Source organism: Heptranchias perlo, chromosome 24 (genome assembly GCF_035084215.1).
Source record: "Heptranchias perlo isolate sHepPer1 chromosome 24, sHepPer1.hap1, whole genome shotgun sequence".
Lineage (NCBI taxonomy): Eukaryota > Metazoa > Chordata > Chondrichthyes > Hexanchiformes > Hexanchidae > Heptranchias > Heptranchias perlo.
Window position 1 is genome coordinate 39,783,199 of NC_090348.1, and position 20,075 is coordinate 39,803,273.

General features: G+C 43.5%; 1 protein-coding gene across 10 annotated transcripts in view; it reads left to right on the forward strand.

Moving 5' to 3' along the window:
* celf2 (cugbp, Elav-like family member 2) overlaps nucleotides 1-20,075 on the forward strand; it is a 472,545-nt gene that overhangs the window by 283,083 nt on the left and 169,387 nt on the right. The gene's annotated exons all lie outside the window — the stretch shown is intronic.

Sequence of the window (20,075 nt, forward strand, 5' to 3'; positions counted from 1 at the left end):
CACTGGGAGTGTCAACCTGGATTATTGGATCAAGTCTCTGGAGTGGGACTTGAACCTACAACTTTCTGACTCAGAGGCAAAAGTGCTACCAACTGAGCCATGGCTGACACTCAGACCATGATGCAAGTTACATGCATGTTCTTCATGCCAGACTTTAGTACTTGAAAGCAGTTCTTGCTGACCATTCAGTCATTGCTGTTCCTGCAGAAGTTCAGGGAAAGCTGCTGAACGGACAAAAAGCTTAGTAGTTTGGTAGCCTCAAGCTGTAGAAGTATTGGTCGGGCCGCTGCAGTTTAAACATTAGAAGTCCAGCTGGCGAGCTGTTTTTACCATACGGAGAACCTTATCATGACAGGAAGTTTCCACATGGGAACAACATCCCAAAGAGCATCATTTATCTTCTGGAGACTGGAGGGGGCTATCACTGTCCATACTGGGAACGAATACAGACAACAGTAAAATCACTCATTAGCACAAATGAACAACTTAAATAGGAAAATAATAGGCTTCATGTTCACCGTGAAGTCTAAGAATAGCTTTTCTTTTCTTTGTATATAGTTTTTAAAATCGTTTTTTAAAAAAAGTTTTCATTCAATTCAGTAAAAATTACTTGCTTTTGTGGTATATTGCAGCTTACATGATATCGACACCGAGGTTCTTACATACAATTTGATGGCACAGTGCGTTCAGGGTTAAGGGAGTTAGGGTCTTTGCTTGGTGGAAAGAAAAAGATCTTGTATTTCTATAGCACCGTTCATGACCTCAGGATGCCCCAAAGGGCTTTACAGCCAATTAAGTACTTTTGGAATGTATGTCACTGTTGTAGGAAACGCGGCAGCTAATTTGCGCACAGCAAGGTCCCACAAACAGCATTGTGGTAATGACCAGATGACCTGTTTTAGTGATGATGGTTGAGGGATAAATATTGGCCAGGGCACTGGGGAGAATTGGTAGAGTGGTCAGGGGCGTTTTTAACACTGAAGGCAGGCATGGTTAAGGCAGCAAATAGGTCCTGGGATGCTGGGGTCGCCAGTGAGGGACTGTGGCCTCCTGAGTCGTCCAATGATCCTGGGGTGCCTTTGGTGGGCAAAGGGAGCTGAGCTTGTTTTCTTTGAAAAAGAGGACACTTTACCATGACTTGATTGCAGTTTTCAAGGATATAAATCAAACAGACAGAGCTGATTAAGGTTATAAGTAGAATAGACAGAATTGTCCACTATGGAGAAGGAGTCACATAGCAAGGAGCATCAGTTACAAATTCAGAAGTAAGAATGACTTTTGGATAAGTTATCAGGGGAAAATCCCTTGAATTAGACAGTATAAATGGGCTCGAGACACAATTGGAAGCATTTCTGAAGTGAAGGGATTGAGGGACATGTCTAGAAGGTTGATGGATAGGTTTGAGATTCATCACAAAGGGATGGACTTGCCGGGCATAATGGCTGCCTTATGTTCCAAAAAAAAATAATTATAACGTGCAGGAAAGAAGCCCCATTTCACTTTGAAAGCTGTGACGGGAAATTTAGGACTGAGAAAGGCAAATGATCTGTCTCACGTCACTCTTAATATTGTAGCATCGGGCTCTCGGTGCACGCATTTCATCTTTCAGCCCTGCGTTTGGTTGTTGGGTTTAATGAATATCTCCACATTGAAAGCAGATGACATTACCAGGATTGGCGTCATCAGGAATATCAGCTCATTAGCAATACAACACCAGTAATCATAAGTCGTAGTTTGACGTTAATGATCCCTCGAGGGGGGGGAAGGGAGGTGAGGGGGGAGGAGAGCCTCCAATGTTTTGATCTAAATATAAGTGGCCCCTGTAATCAGGTAGCTAACGACACAATAAAAGAATGGGGTTTCTCTTGATGTTCTCAGTTAGGTAGAAATCAGATTGCTGCTGTTTTTAAATGAAATTAACCCCTGACCTTTTAAACCAGAGAGACGTCTTGCTTGCCAAGGCAGCTACGGCTGCCTCTCCGTAAACGCATTATGGTGCCCACTTCACTGTGAACAATAGCTGGTAGCTACCAATTATTTACACAGTGACAATTATCAAAACCATATTACTGTGAAGCAATATCCCATGAAGTCAATTTTTAAAAAAAATAATATGGTTTGTAATATAAATGTGATGAATTATACCAGGCTTTAAGGCATCAAAGTCCTTGGAACTAAACTGTAATTTCGTATAATATGTCTAGTTTGGTGAGGCAAATTTATTTTCCAATGGAATATAAATTATCATGCTGCAGCTGAAAGTTGCTTTTATGTGGAGAGAGAACATTCTAGGTGAAGTTGTACTTTTCTTCAAATGGGATTGACATTGAGATCTGCAGTGAAAGTGAATGGTAAAATGGAGGTCCCATTCTGACATTACCCTCAGCCCCCCACCCACCCATCTATCCTGCCCCAGGCATGGGCTGGGATTGGTCCTACATAACTTCATGGTCCAGGCTTCGCTCAATTGGTAGCACCCATGCCTCTGAGTCAATACATTCTAGAAGTTGAGTGTATAATCTAGGCTCGTGCCCTAGTGCAGTACTGAGGTTGAGGGTGTGCTGCATTGCAGTCCTTCAGATGAGACCTTATGCAAAAACCTGCCTGCCTTTTCTGGTGGTTTAGATGGAGGGTAAAGATCTGCGGCATGATTTGAAGAGCAAGGCGTTCACCTAGGGTCTTGTCCACCATTCCTCTCTCAACCAACACTATTACAAAGAAAAACCTGGCTTAACTGGTCATTCATTTCATTGCTGTTTGTGGGATCTTGCTGTGCAGAAAATGGCTACTGTGTTTGCCTTGTTAGCAACAATGACTACACTTCAAAGTAAAGCATTTTGAGACATTTCTGAAAGATTTGATAAAGTGGCATATACACACACGTCTTTGTCCCAATGTTTTTGGTAACGTCATTTGTGCTGTCGTGGCAGAATTTTCAGCCAATTTGCAATGAGATTTCTAACCGTAAGCCGAGCTGAGTTATTTTTCTGACCCTCGCTTTGAGCATTGATAATGAATAATAAAACTCCTCCTTCCTCTTGACACCACTACACAGCAAAAGACTCACCAGACTCATGTAACAGGCCTGATGCGGGTCCCTCTCGCTTTCTGCTGTGAAAGGAAAGGTTTTGCTGCATCTGCCTCATTGACAGTTCATGCACTTGGAGGCATTAAATTGAGTGAGAGAACCAGTGAGTTTTAATTGCCAGGGAGCTGATCCCTGTCAAATCATCCTGACCCTGAAGGATCCATTCATATTGTGTCCATAGCTCGTGCCCAGTCACTGTTTGAAGCGCAGCATTATGGGCTGTACATGGTCTTGAGATCCTTGGTGTGGACGTTGGGTGCAGCAGCTGGATAGATAGTCCATTGATCGGGACTGACATCCCTCACCTTGATAAACACAAAATTAAATAGAAAAATAAAAGTATGTGTGAACAGCCAAGTTGTGTTGGTTATGTTTGTTCTTTGTGTGTGTGTGTCTGTGTATTCGAGAGGGAGAGTCACTGTGTCCCCATGACTCTTTCTCTGCCCCCTCCATTTCTCTATCATGTGCTCTTGCTATCTCCAGAGGCAAAATACCACAATCTCCACAGGGAACATTGACCCCTTTCACTTGCAGTGGAAGCAGCACAGACACTAATAGTCCAAGATGATAAGTCTTCCCCAAATATATAAGGAAGTGAGCTCATCCATTAAAATCTTTTCTTTGTTATGTTACCATCCCCATGTCCAAAATTCCAAAATTTTTACACCCAGATTTCCTTTTTTTTTAAACCATTACTTGGCAAAGGATTCTGACTAGAATATTGCTGGTAATATTTTCACACTAAGGCAATGTTGTGTTTTTCCAAACTGCCATGGTAACCCAAAACACGATATAGATATCTTCTTTCATGTCAAGAGTACTTTCCTAAATTGTTGCCATATGATGCAAACTCTTGAGCGCGCGGGATGTTTTAAGATGTGTTTTTAATTTTAAATTAGTAGAGCCTAAACTTTCCATTTCTAATCTATTGCTGCTTTTCATTAGCAGAAATTCAAGAAAGAATTGTGGTCCAGAGCTGTTCTGAGAGATTTCTCATTTGTAGCATTAATGAACAAGATCTAAACAAGATGTCGTCTCCCCTCCTAACCAATGTTCCTCATAAAGACAAACCTTTTAATTTAGAAAGAAATAGGCAATATAGCTGTTAATTAGTGTCATTTTCGCTCACCAGGTTAGCACCCATACCTCAAGATAGTGGGTTCAATGCCATTCCAGGACCTGGGCACATAATCTAGACTGACACTTGATCGAGGGAGTGCTGCATTGTTGGCATTGCTGCCCTAGAAATTAATTTCTAGACACAAAAGGCATCAAGGGGTATGGGGAGAGAGCGGGAATATGGTATTGAGAGCGAGGATCAGCCGTGATCACATTGAATGGCGGAGCAGGCTCGAAGGGCCGAATGGCCTACTCCTGCTCCTATTTTCTATGTTTCTATTGGGGCCTCGCCCATTTTACGGGCGTCTAAGAGTCCAAGATGGCAGGGGTCGGTGCCTGCCATATTGGCAAAGGCTCCTGTATAGACGACCAGTCCCGTGCCTGAAACGGGCGTTAGGCCCTTTGCATATACAAGCTGACGGCCTAACACCTGCTTCAGGACCCCTTTACAAAATTTGTTTGTGACCGATCGCAGTATGCAGCGTGCAAGCTTCAGTCAGTATTTTCAGGGGCTGGGCAGCCAAACCAACGGTCCTTAAAGAGACTGCTGGAGACTGCCTCCCCTGACAGGTAAGTTTTTAATTTATTTACTTCCTTTGTTGAGGAGCCGGAAGGAGCAGGAATGCCTATTGAATTCGCGGCTGTTGCCGGTCACCATTCCTTCCCCCCCCCCCCTCCCCCACCCCAGTCGATCTTCGTTATTCCTGGGACCACGAGCTGCCTCCCGGGTTACGATTGGCGCCTGTAGCTCGCCAGTAATAAACGAAGGAGGCTGGCGGACCGATTTTGCGTGGCGCTGCCACCGACCGGCCTTGTAGCGCACGCTGCATGCGCCTAACATCAGGATCACGCCCCGATTTGGGCACAGTCCAATTTCTAGGCCGCAGTCTGTCAAAGATCCCATTGCACTATTCCAAGAAGAACAGGGAGTTCTGGTATTTTGGAAAACATTCATCTTTCAATCAAAAACAGATTAACTGGTGACTTATCTCCTTTGCAGTGTCCGGGATCTTGGTTGCTATGCTGCCCATATAACAACAATGATTGCACTTTCGAAGTTAACTATGAAGCACTTTGGGATGTCCTGAGGATGTAATAAGGTGCTATATAAATGCAAGTTCCTTTTTTAGCCAACCACAGCCTGGCATGCACAAGAACGAATTAGATAAGAATCCCTTTGCAGAATAGTTTGATGATAATCGGCCAACAGTGTAGTAATGTAGCATACATTGTTAGGAGCTCAGTGGTTCACTGTGAATTTCTGAGCTTGGTTGTTGAGGTGGGGAGAGAGGGTACAGGCTATGGAACCCATGGTGCATCCCTTCAGGGAAGGATGAAAATTGTCAGGCACATCCTTTCAATCTAGTTTTTCTTTTCCTCACCAATTTTCTCCCTGGTCTCCCCTTTCCTGAGGATGTTGACTTCTTGCTGGGTTACAGAGCCGCAGGCAGCAGTTGCCCATGCAGTATGTTGCCCTAGTGAGCGGCAGCACTGAGGGGGCGATTTTAACCCTACCCACCTGGCAGAATCCTAAAAAAAAAAATCTAGTTCCAATTGCCTACGTAATGGGTCTTTGACTCAGAATTAAAAAGATATTAACATACAGGGCATCACCTGGCCCTAAATTCCCCTTCTGATATAGCCCCAATCATATGTTGCTGTGCAGTTGAGTGCTAGACTAATTTAGATTTCAAACAGTAAATCTATTGATCCTACAACTAGCTTGAGCCAAACAGAGATTGATGTTGACTGATTTGGGAATTATTTGAAGGTCGTCTGAATTGAATGTTGTGGTAGATCATCGAAAAAGCTATTTTGTGGCTTAAACAAATATGTCTGGGGATAAAAAGGAACCAACAAACAAAAATAAAACCTCTACAATAGTTTGTCAAATACGTATTCTGTTTATCCCTGCCTGGCTGTGTGTGAAAATCTGATAATTATTGTTTAGTGTTTTTGTTGCAACTGCGTTTTAATTGACATGTTAGGATTTGTATTGTTTAGAAAGGCCAAATTTTGACATTCTTTGCATCACTGACACTGATGCACTTTCAGTGGGAGGGGTATGTTAATGAATAAGCTCATTATTCGGAGTGTTGAGCTGCTCGTCAATGAAGGTTCATTAACAGTGCTTCCTGACCTGACGTTTATCTTATTATTTTTTTTTCCCTTCAGAATTGACTGTCATGTTTCCTTGGAAACTGTAATCACACAAGTGGGATAATAGCAAGTGGTTTCCCGAAATCATAGGGCTTTAAACGGGTGCATTTATCCTGGTCATAGTTAATTAATTGGTTTAACTTTTGCATCATGCCATCAGCAGTGCCCACACAGTACTCCCGCCGTTTCCCAGTATCCTACAGTGTTATGGGAATCAATTCCACACCTCATCAAGCCTTTTGTAGGACCAGATATCTGTCAGTGCAATACACAGGTCGTCTTCACCTGGAGCCTCCATTGGCTCACAGTTGATGGCATATTATGAGGAGAAATAGGCATAGTGGTCCCCATGGCTGGCTGGGCACCTGTCGACGGCTGGCTGGGCACCTGTCGACGGCTGGCTGGGCACCTGTGCAGTGCTGCTCCCTCAGATCCCAAAGGAAAAGCACAAGTGAGGACAAGAATCGTGAAGGTCGGTTTGAGGCTGTCATGCTACCCACTAGCATATTACGAGAACAATTCAATGTGACCGATTTTATCACCAGGAAAGAAATTATAAGTTCCTTGATAAGTTGGATGTTTTTTAATATTGTAGTTGAAGTAGGTTGAGTAGTTTGTTTACTAAAAGGTGGACGTTAAGAAGGAAGTAACTTCAATGTGTTTAAAGTGGCCAGAACTGTTGGCATCAGCAAACTGAGCATTTGCTTAATTGGATGGAATTTCTGGTTAAGTCCTTTATATACACTGAGGTTCTGTTAATACTTCATTTTCATAATGATCTGGAACCTCGGGTTGGGTGTGTACAGCAGGCTTTAGTTCAGATCAATATAACTACCCTTTATTTAATCTGCAGCTGCTGATTAGGTTCCATAGAACAGCCTCTCCGTTGGTCAAGGTCTTTAAGGCAGTCCTTTAGTTAGTTCAAACCTATAGGACCACAAACTGGTCGGTCCAGATTACTCGGATAGCTCGTTGGTCAGCCCAAGTCTGCAGGACAACTCTTTCGATCGGTTGAGGTCAGTAGGGCAATGCAGGTCAGTACCCTTGACCACTCCAAGTCCATAGGATGGTATTTGATCAGTGCACGTCTATTGGACTGCCCCTGGTCTGTCTGACTGAAGATAGCACTACCCCTGGTGGACCAGTTTTAAGTATAGAAGATTGAGGGGTGATCTGATCGAGTTGTTTAAAAAGTTAAAAGGATTTGATAGGGTAGATACGGAGAAACTATTTCCTCTGGAGGGGGAATCAAGAACAAGGGGACACAATAAGATTAGAGCTAGGCCATTCAGGAGGGAAATATAGATGGTCAACAGGAAGGAACTCCCCAAGTTTCCACGAATATAACCAGGGGAGTGCTGTGCTTTGGGAGAGCGAGTCTGTCACCCTCCCAGCACCAGAGTAACCATATTGAGAGCCAGACTTTCTGAATCGTCGAATGGATGCACCCTGTTTGGTGGCATTTTCCAGCCTCAGTATCCCATTTTCCAGTGTACACACAGTAATTGTAACTCAGAGCCAATATTCCACTTTAAAAACTGATGCAGTCAGGAGGCGAAAAAAGAATCAGCCCTTAACCAGCCGCTAAAAGTTATTTTTTAAAAACCAACATGGGATGTAGTCAAGTCCACGGCAGGATTCCAGTGCCTGGTTACTTGGTTTTCTTTGAAAACACTTCAAAATTTTTCTTAACAGTAAAAACTGTGAGCATGCAAAGCAGAATAATAAAGAGAAATTCACAACATGTCAACAATTCACAAATGGTCACAGCTGCAATTACAGAACATCCCCAAGCACCAACCACACAGGAAGGAAAGTATTCCCAAATAGGCTGGGCTGGGCTGGGACAACATATCTCAAGCTGCTCCTGGCACCAGAACAGGAAAGTCGACCAATACGGACCAGAACTGCCCCTTGAGCGTCTTTACTACACGGTGAACAATCAAGCACAGGTCATCAAGGAGGACATTTCGAAGAATACCTCGAGGGTCTACATTCAATGAGACCGAGAGGCCTGTATTTTTTTTTCCCCCACTCTCCATTCATACACAGCCACTGAAGCTGGTTTATCTCAAGGTATCCAGGCCAAGACATTGACTCTGGTCTTAAAAATATTGTTTTTAGTTTTTTTATTCTTCCAGCCCGCACTTCACTCTGAGCCTGAAATCCCCCTGGCGGTAGATTCAACAGCTAAAAACACTCAATTCAAATATTCGAATCGCCTGTTTACCATGACGACCAACTGGCAGTAAGTTTGCAGACTCCACCACCTCCGCCTTAGTGATTCATTTGATAAAAAAAATAAATGATTGGTTAGGATTATGACAGAAGTTTTGCTCCACATCGGAATCTAATTATAGAGCAGTAAGCATATCTGAGCAGTATGAAAGTCGGTGAGTCCTTGTGTTGCTAGCACTGGCATTTCCATTGGTTTTGACAAAAGGATTTAAGATGCCGTGGTGCATCGCTTCCCTCTCCTCTCATTCTGCAGGTTGATCTTAATCCCACTCCTCGAGGTCACCAGATGGATACTGATGAGGAACAGCGTTCAGACCTGCTGCCTGACCCGCTGAGTATTTCTAGCATTTCCTGTTTTTATATCATTCAGACCAGTCTTGGCTCAACCAGCCTGAAAGATGTCTCCCATCCGTTCCTTAAATGGTTCCAGGGGTTTTGCCTCCACTATCCTACTCCTGAAATCCATTCCATGTGTTAATCACTTCATGTGACGAGTCCTGAATTTCCCTTTATCCTACTGTCGAGATTTATTTTGAAATAGTGTTCCAGATTTTCCTTTTTTCACCATGATCTACCTTTGAGGTGTCACCTCCCCTCAAGCCCAAGTTTCTCCAGTCTTTCCTCTTTTGTTCAGTCCTCCGACACGAAGGCCTGATTTTCTTCTGGGGCGGATCCGTTCACTGTCCTGATCCCGATGTGATAATTCCCCATCGATTGAGCATCTGCAGGTTTTCATTGTACATAGGCTCACTCATGAAGGATGGCAGCTTGGGGGGTGAGATCCCAAGAGTGGTCAGCACCCATTACACATAGCAAGAAAATAAATAAATTCAGCACAACATTCCTAAAATGTTACAAGATTTATGTGACACCCCAATAATCTAAAATCCGTAGTTACCTTGTAGTTTGGTATGAACCTTCCATTTCCCGTGGATGTTGTACTGTTAGGATTTTAGAACACTTGTGTTTTGATGAATCGTTTACCAGCATGAATTGCGCACATGAAGGAAGGTGATCTTGTTTTTGTAATCAGGTAGCTGATAGATTAGCATAGACGTCCAACCACACCTGGTCACCTCAGGTGTTTTTCCTGAAGGCTTTAGCAAACCAACAGAACAGAGGCGGTTGCTTCTCACATCATGTGTTGCGGATAGGGGGATACCTTGTGCAGGCTACGCAATGCTCGCACGTGCTAAAGAGTGAAGCGCTCAGCTCCAACTCAGGGCCTTAGACTCCACTGGGTTGTGAGACTGGAGTGAGTCCAGACTGCATTAATCTGAAGTTAATTTGATTCTGAATGGCTCCATCTGTCTGTGTTAAAGGAGGCTCAAGACTTTGTGATGAAGTGCAATTGACTCATGATGCAAATTCCCCGAGCCAGATGGAGTATGAGCAGTGAAAGAAGCAACTGGGGGAAGAAAAACAAAAAAAAAAAGAGATGTTGATGCCAGGGGTTAGGAAAAGGACTTATTAATATTGTGAAGCATCTTTAGGTGGATGTGCACCCACTTTTGGACCTCACTCAGTATTTAGCACCTTCTTTTCTGATATGCTGGAAACAATGGAGACAAATTTTGTTTCAGTGGTTTTCTATGGGTCACTTTGTATTTGTATTTCTTCAGCAAGATTGAAAAATAAGCAGCCAAGCAGCGAGTTAACTGACTGACACTGGTGGTGAAGTACTGCCTTAGTCAGATGTGTTGTGGAACACTCCAGAACAGTCCTGTCGTAGGCCTGGAAAACATCACTCGGCAATTAGCCAGAGATAGTTACTTCAGAAGAAAAAGCTAAACTTTCCAGCTTGTGAGTAGAGCAGCATCACTCTGTTTATTCATCCATTGCTTCTTTCTCTGCTTTGCTCCTGCATCTAATGGCCTGTTGCATCTCTTCCTCGCCCCACCAACTGGGCAGATTCATCACCATACAAGGGTATTATTCTGTTGTGGGGCTGATTTCCTCTTTTTAACATTGAGGTACTTTTTTGGCAAACAATTTTGTTGAAGAAATCACCAATCAAGTGATGAGTTGCTTTGAACGTGTTATTGCCCTCTATCTTGTATCACCGTTTTAAGATTTAAAGTATCCAAGGCTTGATAGTAAACAGCAGCATTGGTAATAAATGGAAGAGCGCTGGCTGGAACCATAGAGCTGTCAAGGCAACTAGCCAGGCTTGAATAGTTGAGTGTTGATAGATATCATTGTTTTGCTTGAATATGTCTGGGGTGGGAGAGGGGTTGAGGAAGCTAGCAGAAATGTGGCAGAATTTCTCTCTGGAGATTATATAATATAGAGTCTGTGGTGCAGCAGATTGTTCACGGTCTGTGGAAGAAACGCTCTTGTTGGCGGAAGGGCCCTTCTCATTCTGTGCTTGCTTAATGCTTCAACTTTTCACATGTCTGTCTGCTGTGGCCGAGTTGCTGTATTGGTCAGATAAGGAGTCAACTTTCACAATGCTGTTTTCTGGTAAGTTGCTGCAAGCTTTAAATCCTCGTCAGTTTGAGACTTACCAATGCCTCTTAACCACTCATCACAGCTGCCCTCTTCTGGCTCAGTTAGTAAATGTACCACCCAGTGTGTCACTGAACCATTTAATATCTGACCTCTGCTGTTGATCTCAGCCTGGGCAGCAGTGGAAGAGCTACGATTAGCCTCAGTGCCCCAAGAGTTTGGGGGGGGGGGGGGTGGATGGTGTTGGTGAAAAGATACATTTGCTGCTTCTTAATTGCTCTGCAGTGACTCCTGTTTGTGGACATCAGGTGAGGGCAGAATGGAGCTCAGATGCAGTCAAATATTTAGCCGAGACTCACTGGGGTAGAAATTCGTCTTGGGGCAGCAGCGCGGATCGGCCACCTATTATACGCCTGGCCTGATATAATTCTATTGACCGCTATGGAATTGACTATATATTGACTTGGCTGAATTGGCTTATAACGGGCAGCTGATACAATAGTGCCTGTTCAGCCCCACTGCCCCAAGGCGGATTTCAACCCCACTGTCCGAGTCTTGTTTATAAATTGGACCGCCAGGTGGTGAAGGATAGACTAGTAGAGCCTAGTCTTCAGTTGGTTCCAAGCCTTTTTTTTCCCCCACAGAGCTCCACATTACACCCACACCCCATCCTAGTTCAGCTCTCTTATAAATGGACACGAGAGAGTTATCAATTGATATGCACCACCTGAATACAATTCGCACTAATTGTTATAAATCACATGGATATACTTAACAAGTCTCTCAGTGGAAGATTGATCATTTGGGGCGAGGTACTGCAGGGGGCCCAGTGCTCACTGAACAGTATCCCAGCAAAAGTCAGCACCTTCAGCAGAGGAGGAGAACACGTTTAGGTGGGGGGTGGTTTCAAATAGAGCTTTCCACTTTACTGAAACTCTGCCCCAAGCTGCTTTTATACCACACGACTGCAACCAGTTGCCCACACATGGGTCTCACTGCAATTCGATAACCTCAGGGGTCAGGGTGACCCATTATTATTTAACCGGTCACCTTTGATTTGCAGTTGGTTTGCGTCAGACCCATATGTCAAGCATTTTATAAATGCGGATCCAGTTAGTTCCCTTTCGAATCTAAACGTATTTTTTTTGAGCTGTGACACTCACTTTAGTTCGGACCTTTTTAAATATCGCCGTTATGTCTTGCATAATTAACGTGCTGGCAGGTTCGGGCGATTTGCTCCCAAATAGTAAAGCTGCAAATGTGTGAGTCAACTCTGCAGCAGAGCTTGTTACCAAGTCAATGCGTTTTATTGAGGTAAAAGCCCACCTGAAAGCCTTGTTAAAATGTTACCCAGGTGACAAATTAGCTGTGCCGATGGATTGATGTTAAGGATTATTGCAGACCTTTAATGCGGCAAGAATTAATTTAATGGGCTTTTAACTGCAGTGTGTGGTGTGAAAGGGTTGTACTCTGCAGTGGTTTTCAGGAGTACTTTCCACCATTAAGATCCATTTCTACCTCACTCCAGCTGCTATTTCCAGCACAACTGCCAATTGCAGCGTCTTACAATTTTTTTTTGTCTCCTGAAAGCACTAACTCTTGCATTCATCCACGCCTTTGTCACACCCCCTTGCCGAGCTCCAACAGGCCGTCGCATCCTACCCTGTACTAAGTCTTTCTCAGCCCAGCCCTTGCACATTGATTTCACAACTGTCAGCCTCGTTTACAAATACTTCATGGCCTCATCCCATCCAACCTCTACAACCTCCTTCGGTTCTTTGTCTCAGCTCGCGCACTTTGCTTTTCAGAGTCTAGACAATTGTGTGCTCGCCCCACCCCACCTTAATATCCATGATACAAGATAAAATTAATAAGCATTTAGGAATTCGTGGGTTAATCAAGGACAGAGAGCATGGATATGTTAAAGGCAAGTCATTGTTTGACATTTAATCGTTTTTATTTGAAGGGGTGACTGATTGGATAGATAAAGGGAAAGCAGTACCGTATATGGACTTTCTAAATGCGTTCAATAAGTGTGTCACAAAAGGCTTAGTAGAAAAATTCAGGCATATAGTATGAGAGGGAATGTAGCACTATGGATAGAAAGCTGGTTGACACAGAGTTAGAGTAAATGTGTCTTACTCGGATTAGAAAAAGTTGTAAATGGCTTATGACAGGGCTCAGTGCTGAGTCCACTTTCATTCTCAGTACTTATGGGTGACTTGGACTTGAGCAAAGGGAGTGCAATCTTGAAATTTGCTGATAACACAAAAGTTAGGGGGTTGGTAAATAATGAGGAGGACTGTAGAAGACTTAAGGAAGACACGAGTTAGTGGGGTGGGCAGACAAGTGGCGAATGCAATTTAATACGATTCAAGTGTGAGGTAATACATTTTGGGAGGGAAAACAAGGAATGAGAGTATACATTCCACGGATAGACACTGAACGGTTTGGTTACAAAGGGGCAGAAATTCAACTCATGGCCATCTGTTTTGCACCTGAGTTTGCTGACTTCAATTAGAATGGGAACAGGAGGCCCTTACAACAACATCCTTGGTTAGATAGAAGAAAAATCACCTTGTGTGCCAGCTGATCTGTATGCTAGGAAAAGAGGAGAGAAATTGCAAAAAAGAACTTAAGTACTTTAAGCAAAAAGTATAGTTTTTTTTTAATATTGAAGAAACTCCTGAAAGGTGACAGAGGTGCTGCTCAGGGTGTGACTGTTTCAATATTGCTGATTTGTGCTCATGTAGACATTAATTTAGAACCTGCCCGCTAGTCTAACTCACGGGGAAAGCTCTGATCTCAATTGTCGCTTCGTATTGGAACAAATAATTATTTTGTAGAACTACTCACTGCATTGTGGGAGAGTGTCACTTAAACCACTATTGAGAAGGTTAAATTCAGTGTATTATAATTTAGCAGCAGAAAATAAAGTACCCGTACCTTTTTTTTAAACCTTCCCCTCCTCCCAACCTTCACCTGCAAAAAAAAAAATATGCAGGTAAGAAGTGGCCATTTGTGATATTGGCAGAGGGTCACTTGGCGTAATTTGACATTGCTAGCTCAACAAGAGCTATCCGCTTATTTTAAATGGGGAAACGCCTCCATTAAAATAGAAGACAAACAGCCACACGGACGTGTTTAGTGTCTGTGTGCTGATATCATCAACAGTCATATTTTTTTATTTGTTTGCGGGCATTGCTGGCAAGGCCACATTTATTGCCCATAGAAGGTGATACTGGTGGCAGGTCTGCTTCTTGAGTTACTTAGTGCTTAGGTCGGACACTTTTGCGGACATTAAAAGGGTTATTTTAACCTAACCTTCCCGTCAGGAAATGGACGGGATTGGATTGACCGCCCGATTTTACACCCCAGTCGGTAGAAAGTAAAATCAGACGGCTGATCCAATCCCGTCAGTTTCAGTTAAAATGGCTCCCTGAGTCAACTATGCAGGGTGGGGCCAGAGTCAGCGGTGGACCAGAGCAAGTAGGGGTGGTAGGTTCCTCTCCCTCAAAGGCATTAGTGAGCCAGTTGGGATTTTACAACCATCCAGTATCATGCAAGCTCATTTTCTCTGGTGATAATCCACAAATTTCCTAACTTGCCAAAGGGGGAAATTTGAACTCATAGTTACTGGGCTGTTTGTCTAGGACCTTAACCACTATACTACCATACCATTCTGAGCAGGTATCATTAGTCTGTGATGTGATGCAGTATGATTAACTGCAGATGTTAGCTCGATTAGACTGCTTCGATACTTGATTGACACAATCGGGAACTAAAGGATATTAAAATGAATGTTAAATAAAAGTAAGTGTTTGAACAAGTAGGGTGCAGAAATACAATGTTGATGTATGTGCAGCAGATCAGTGATAGAAATTATTAACAGCTCCTCATACAGACCCAGAGGTTTTTTCTGATTCATTGTTGCTGGCCAAGATTTATTTTTATTCATTTTGTTTTATGGTTCTTCTTTATATTTTCCCTGTGAAATTCAAATTGAGTGTGAACATTATAACAGTCTATCGTTAAAAATCGGGGATTATTCACTTTCAAGACCTGCTTAAACACAGGGGAAAAATTCCTTTCTCCAGCAAGTGCATCAAAGAGCACATCGAGAGCCTCAACTCATGCAGTGAGCGTCGCACCAAGGGGAAACTTGAGTGATTTTTGTTTTGTACATTGTGAGCCTCCTTCTTTCTTCCAGGATTTTTTTTTCCCAGAGTAAAAGGCAAATGTTCCCAAAAAAACCTCCTTGTGTTCTCTGTACCCATCCTAGGATGGGTAGGGCAGTTTTAAGGAACATTCCTATTGGAAAATTCTGGCTGACGCCTGGGTAGAGAGGTGGAAGGATGAATGCACTCGGCTTTTAGTAGGCCGGCTGAAATTATTTATTTAAAGATTTGTAACATTATTATTCCCAATTCTCCCCCCTCCCAATAGTTCAAATATTTGCCAGCCTTGGCATCTTCCCAATTCCAGGCCATGGCCTTCTCCATTGGTTGCAAAAAGAGTCGCACCAACATCCTTTCCCTCTCCCTCTCCCCAAGACACAGCACTTTGCTGCCAGCAGTAGCCCAGTGAGAGGCAGGGAAGCTCAGATTCTGTGTGTGGACATCAGCTGAGACGTCCTGTCCCGCAGTGCTGCTGACACGAAGATCCAACGACCAGTGCAATTGCTGTAAGGTGAGTGCTACTGCCAGCACAGGAGGGCAGAACCAAGTCAAGTGGTGGTTTCCCCAGGCTGGTAGAGAGACCAAAGCACTAAAGGTGGCAAATGCAAATACTGTCACTGCCGACTTGCATTTCATCCTGACCCTCTGTCACTGTTTCCAATTTACTGATCTTTTTTTTAATATTCGTGGTGGGGGATTCGGCGATGGTAATACCGTTGAATGTCAAGGGGAGGTGGTTAGACTCTCTCTTGTTGGAGATGGTCATTGCCTGGCACTTATCTGGCACGAATGTTACTTGCCACTTATGAGCCCAAGCCTGGATGTTGTCCAGGTCTTGCTGCATGCAGGCTCGGACTGCTTCATAATTTGAGGGGTTGCGAATGGAACTGAACACTGTGCAGTCATCAGCGAACATCCCCATTTCTGACCTCATGATGGAGGGAAGGTCATTGATGAAGCAGCTGAAGATGGTTGGGCCTAGGACACTGCCCTGAGGAACTGAGCCACCACTGGGAAAGATTTGTGGCCAGAAATCAAGTGGCCAGAAAATTATGATTTGTAACTATCAAACAACACATATATAGTTATGTTGTTGGAATCCACCCTACAATGTATTGGGGACAGAATCCATATCATATTATAGAGCCACTTCAAATAGTAGAACCTTATCCCAGGTAATTGGGACCAGGGCCCCCTTTGGTCGGGTTGAAATTTAGTAGCCCCAGAGAAGCACAGTGGAATGCTCACTGTGCCAAACTCCAGCCCTCCAAAACTCTGGATTAACCCTCTGGGCCGCCTGCAAGGAGAGAAGTCACCGATGTTTCTGGATTTCAGCACAGCCAGCCATCGGTGCAGTCACTTGGGATGATGTCCTTCAAACTTTTTTTTTTCTTCTCAGTGGTTCTGTCTCCCTTTCTGCCTCTTCACTTCAAATCTTAGAATTGCCCCTAATGTCCGCTCCCCCCCCCCCCCCAACTCTTCATACATGGGTGCGCCTCTGTATTGAGTTCCTATTGGATAGGGAATCCTGGAATGTAGTGGGGATATCTGAAGGTGGCATTGGGAAGGTGGTGGCTGTGAACAGGAGCCTTGCCCTCCGCTAATACAGCTGGTGGGGGCCTTGTTGTACCTTTATTTAAACTTCAGCTCATTTGAATACAGTGCATGGGGAGAGACTTGCCTGAGATGCCAGCAAGTGAACAGCTGACAGACGTGCCTGGAATTGTAAACGACTGGTGGCATTTTTGCACAGCTGTCACCTCAATACAATGCAAGACGGTGTTAGGTGTAATCAAATTAATAATGGTGCAATTAAATCCAAATGAATATCTGCTGAAGGCTTTTAAGAAGTGTGTTTTATTGCAGAGGCAGATGATTAAATGTACACAAGCACAATAGTTCTACAGAAATGGTAAAACAGGATATAAAAAACTGCAGGTTAGCCAAGCTGACGATGGATCGAGCTGTTAAACTGACAAGTGGGGATATTCCACAAATCTTCATGTAATGTGATAGTTGTGGATGGGCCCAGGGTTGTGAGTGATGGTCCTGTAGTTAAGTGATTACCAGGGAAAATTGGCACCAGTTGCGTTTGGCTGCACTCTTTCGGTGCTTGTGATCTTATGCCACTCACTAGATTCCTATAATATTCACAGTATACTGTGGCACCTTGTCCTTGACTGCGTTAACATGCCATCTGATTACTGGTGGCGGTCTGGGAGGTTAAACAAGCTGGAACATAACCGTAGGAATTGTTTTACCAACCAGGTGTCGAATGATGACGTGATGTTTTTAAATGAAGGAGACTGATTTCCCAGGCTCTTCCCAGACAATGTTAGTTGCTATCGCTGCCCCTTTTTTCTTGGGTGAAAGTCACAATTCAGGACTTTCAAACAATCTGGTGTGTTTCCATCCCGCATTACATGTCACAGACCAATTGCCTTCCTTGACAAAAACCTGATGTTTTGTGGAACCAAGGAAGACGAGAAATCTTTCCCCTCATATATGAGCCTCAAATCATTTGTAACAAATTGTGCAGTATCTTGTGTTTGTTTTTGACTTTATATCTTCCAGCAGAGTAGGGGTTAAGAGTTGAAAGAAGGTTAAGATTCCTTGCATTCTGCTAGAACCGTCCCCTTTGTGCTTGGCAGCAGTAATTATCGTCACTTGATTCATCTCCTCGTTTCTCTCACATGTCCATCAGACAGTGTTGCCTTGTGCATATTGCCCTCCGGACATTTAGCACTTCAGTTTTCCATAAATTATTTCCTTTGAAGGCAGAGTCAGTTTCACATTCTCTTCTCATTGCAAGCAAACCTAGTTTCACACTCTTCCCTTGGAGAATAAAAAGAAGAGAAAGAACTTGCATTTATATAGAGCCTTTCACAACCTCAGGACATCCCAAAGCAGTTTACAACCGACGAAGTACTTTTGAAGCGCAGTCACTGTGGCAATATAGGAAACGTGGCAGCCAATTTATGCACAACAAGGCCCCACAAGCAGCAACGAGATAATCAGATAATCTGTTTTAGTGATGTTAGTTGAGGGTTAAATATTGTCCAGGACACCGAAGAGAACTCCCCTGCTCTTCTTCGAAATAGTGCCATGGGATCTTTTACATCCACCCGAGAGGAAAGGCGGGGCCTTGGTTTAACGTCTCACTTGAAAGATGGATATAATAAATATATATAATAAATAATTACAGGGTTTTCAGATGAGATAGAGAGGGGAATAAAAATGAAGGGGAGGTTGGCAGTATTGGTTAAAGAAACAATTACAGCCGTGAGGATCATCAAATGAGGCCATATGGGTTGAGCTGAAGAATAAAAAAGGGGCAGTCACACTGCTGGGAGTGTACTTTCGACCCCAAGATAGTTAGAGGGAGATGGAAGAGCCAATATGTAGGCAAATTTCTGAGAAGTGCAAAAACAATAGGGCAGTAATAGGGGATTTTAACTACCTAATATTAACTGGGATAGCATCAGTGTAAAAGGTAAAGAGGGTGCAGAATTCTTAAAATACATTCAGGAGAACTTTTTAGCCAATACGTAGCAAGCCCAAGAGAAGGGGCAGTTCTGGACTTAGTTTTAAGGACTGAAACTGAGCAGGTGGAAGGAGTATCAGTGGGAGAGCATTTTGGTGGTAGTAATCATAATTCAGTTAGATTTAGCGTAGTTATGGAAAAGGACAAAGATAGAACAGGAGTAAAAGTTCTCAATTGGGGAAAGGCCAATTTTACTAAGCTGAGATGAGATTTAGCAAAAGCAGACTTGAAACAGCTACTTGAAGGCAAATCAGTGCCAGAGCAGTGGGAGGCATTCAAAGAGGGAGGTAGTGTGGGTTCAGAACAAATATGTTCCCACAAAGAAAAAGGGTGGGACTGCCAAATCAAGAGCCCCCTGGATGTCAAGGAGCATACAGGGTAGGATGGGGCAAAAAAGGGAAGCTTATGTCAGATACTGAGAGGTCAATACTACAGAAAGCCTAGAGGAGTATAGAAAGTGTGCAGGGGTGAAATTAAAAAGGAAATTAGGAAAGCAAAGAGAGGGCATGAAAAAATATTGGCAAGTGAAATTAAGGAAAACCCAAAATAGTTTTATAAATACAAAAAGAGCAAGAGGGTAACTTAGGGCCTATTAGAGACCAAAATGGTAAACTGTGGGGGCGGAAGACGTGGGTATGGTTCTTAATGAATACTTTGCATCTGTCTTCACAAAAGAGGGGGAGGAGGAGTGTGAAATATTGGATGGGATAAACATAGTGAGGGGGGAAATATTAAGGGGTTTAGCATCTTTGAAAGTAGATAAATCACCAGGGCCGGATGAAATGTATCCTAGGCTGTTAAGAGAAACAAGGGAGGAAATAACGGAGGCTCTGACCATCATTTTCCAATCCTCTCTGGCAACAGGCGTGGTACTGGAGGACTGCTAACGTCGTACCGTTGTTTAAAAAGGGACTGAGGGATAGACCGAGTAATTACAGGCCAGTCAGCCTAACCTCAGTGGTGGGCAAATTATTGGAAACAATTCTGAGGGTCAGAATTAATCATCATTTCGAAAGGCACGGATTAATCAAGGACAACCAGCATGGATTTGTTAAGGGAAGATCGTATCTGACCAACTTGATTGAATTTTTTGAGGAGGTAACAAGGAGGGTCGATGAGGGTAGCATGTATGATGTAGTCTACATGGATTTTAGCAAGGCTTTTGACAAGGTCTCACATGGCAGACTGGTCAGAAAAGTAAAAGCCCATGGGGTCCAAGGGAAAGTAGCAAGTTGGATCCAAAATTGACTCACTGGCAGGAAGCAAAGGGTAATGGCCAACGGGTGTTTTGTGACTGGAA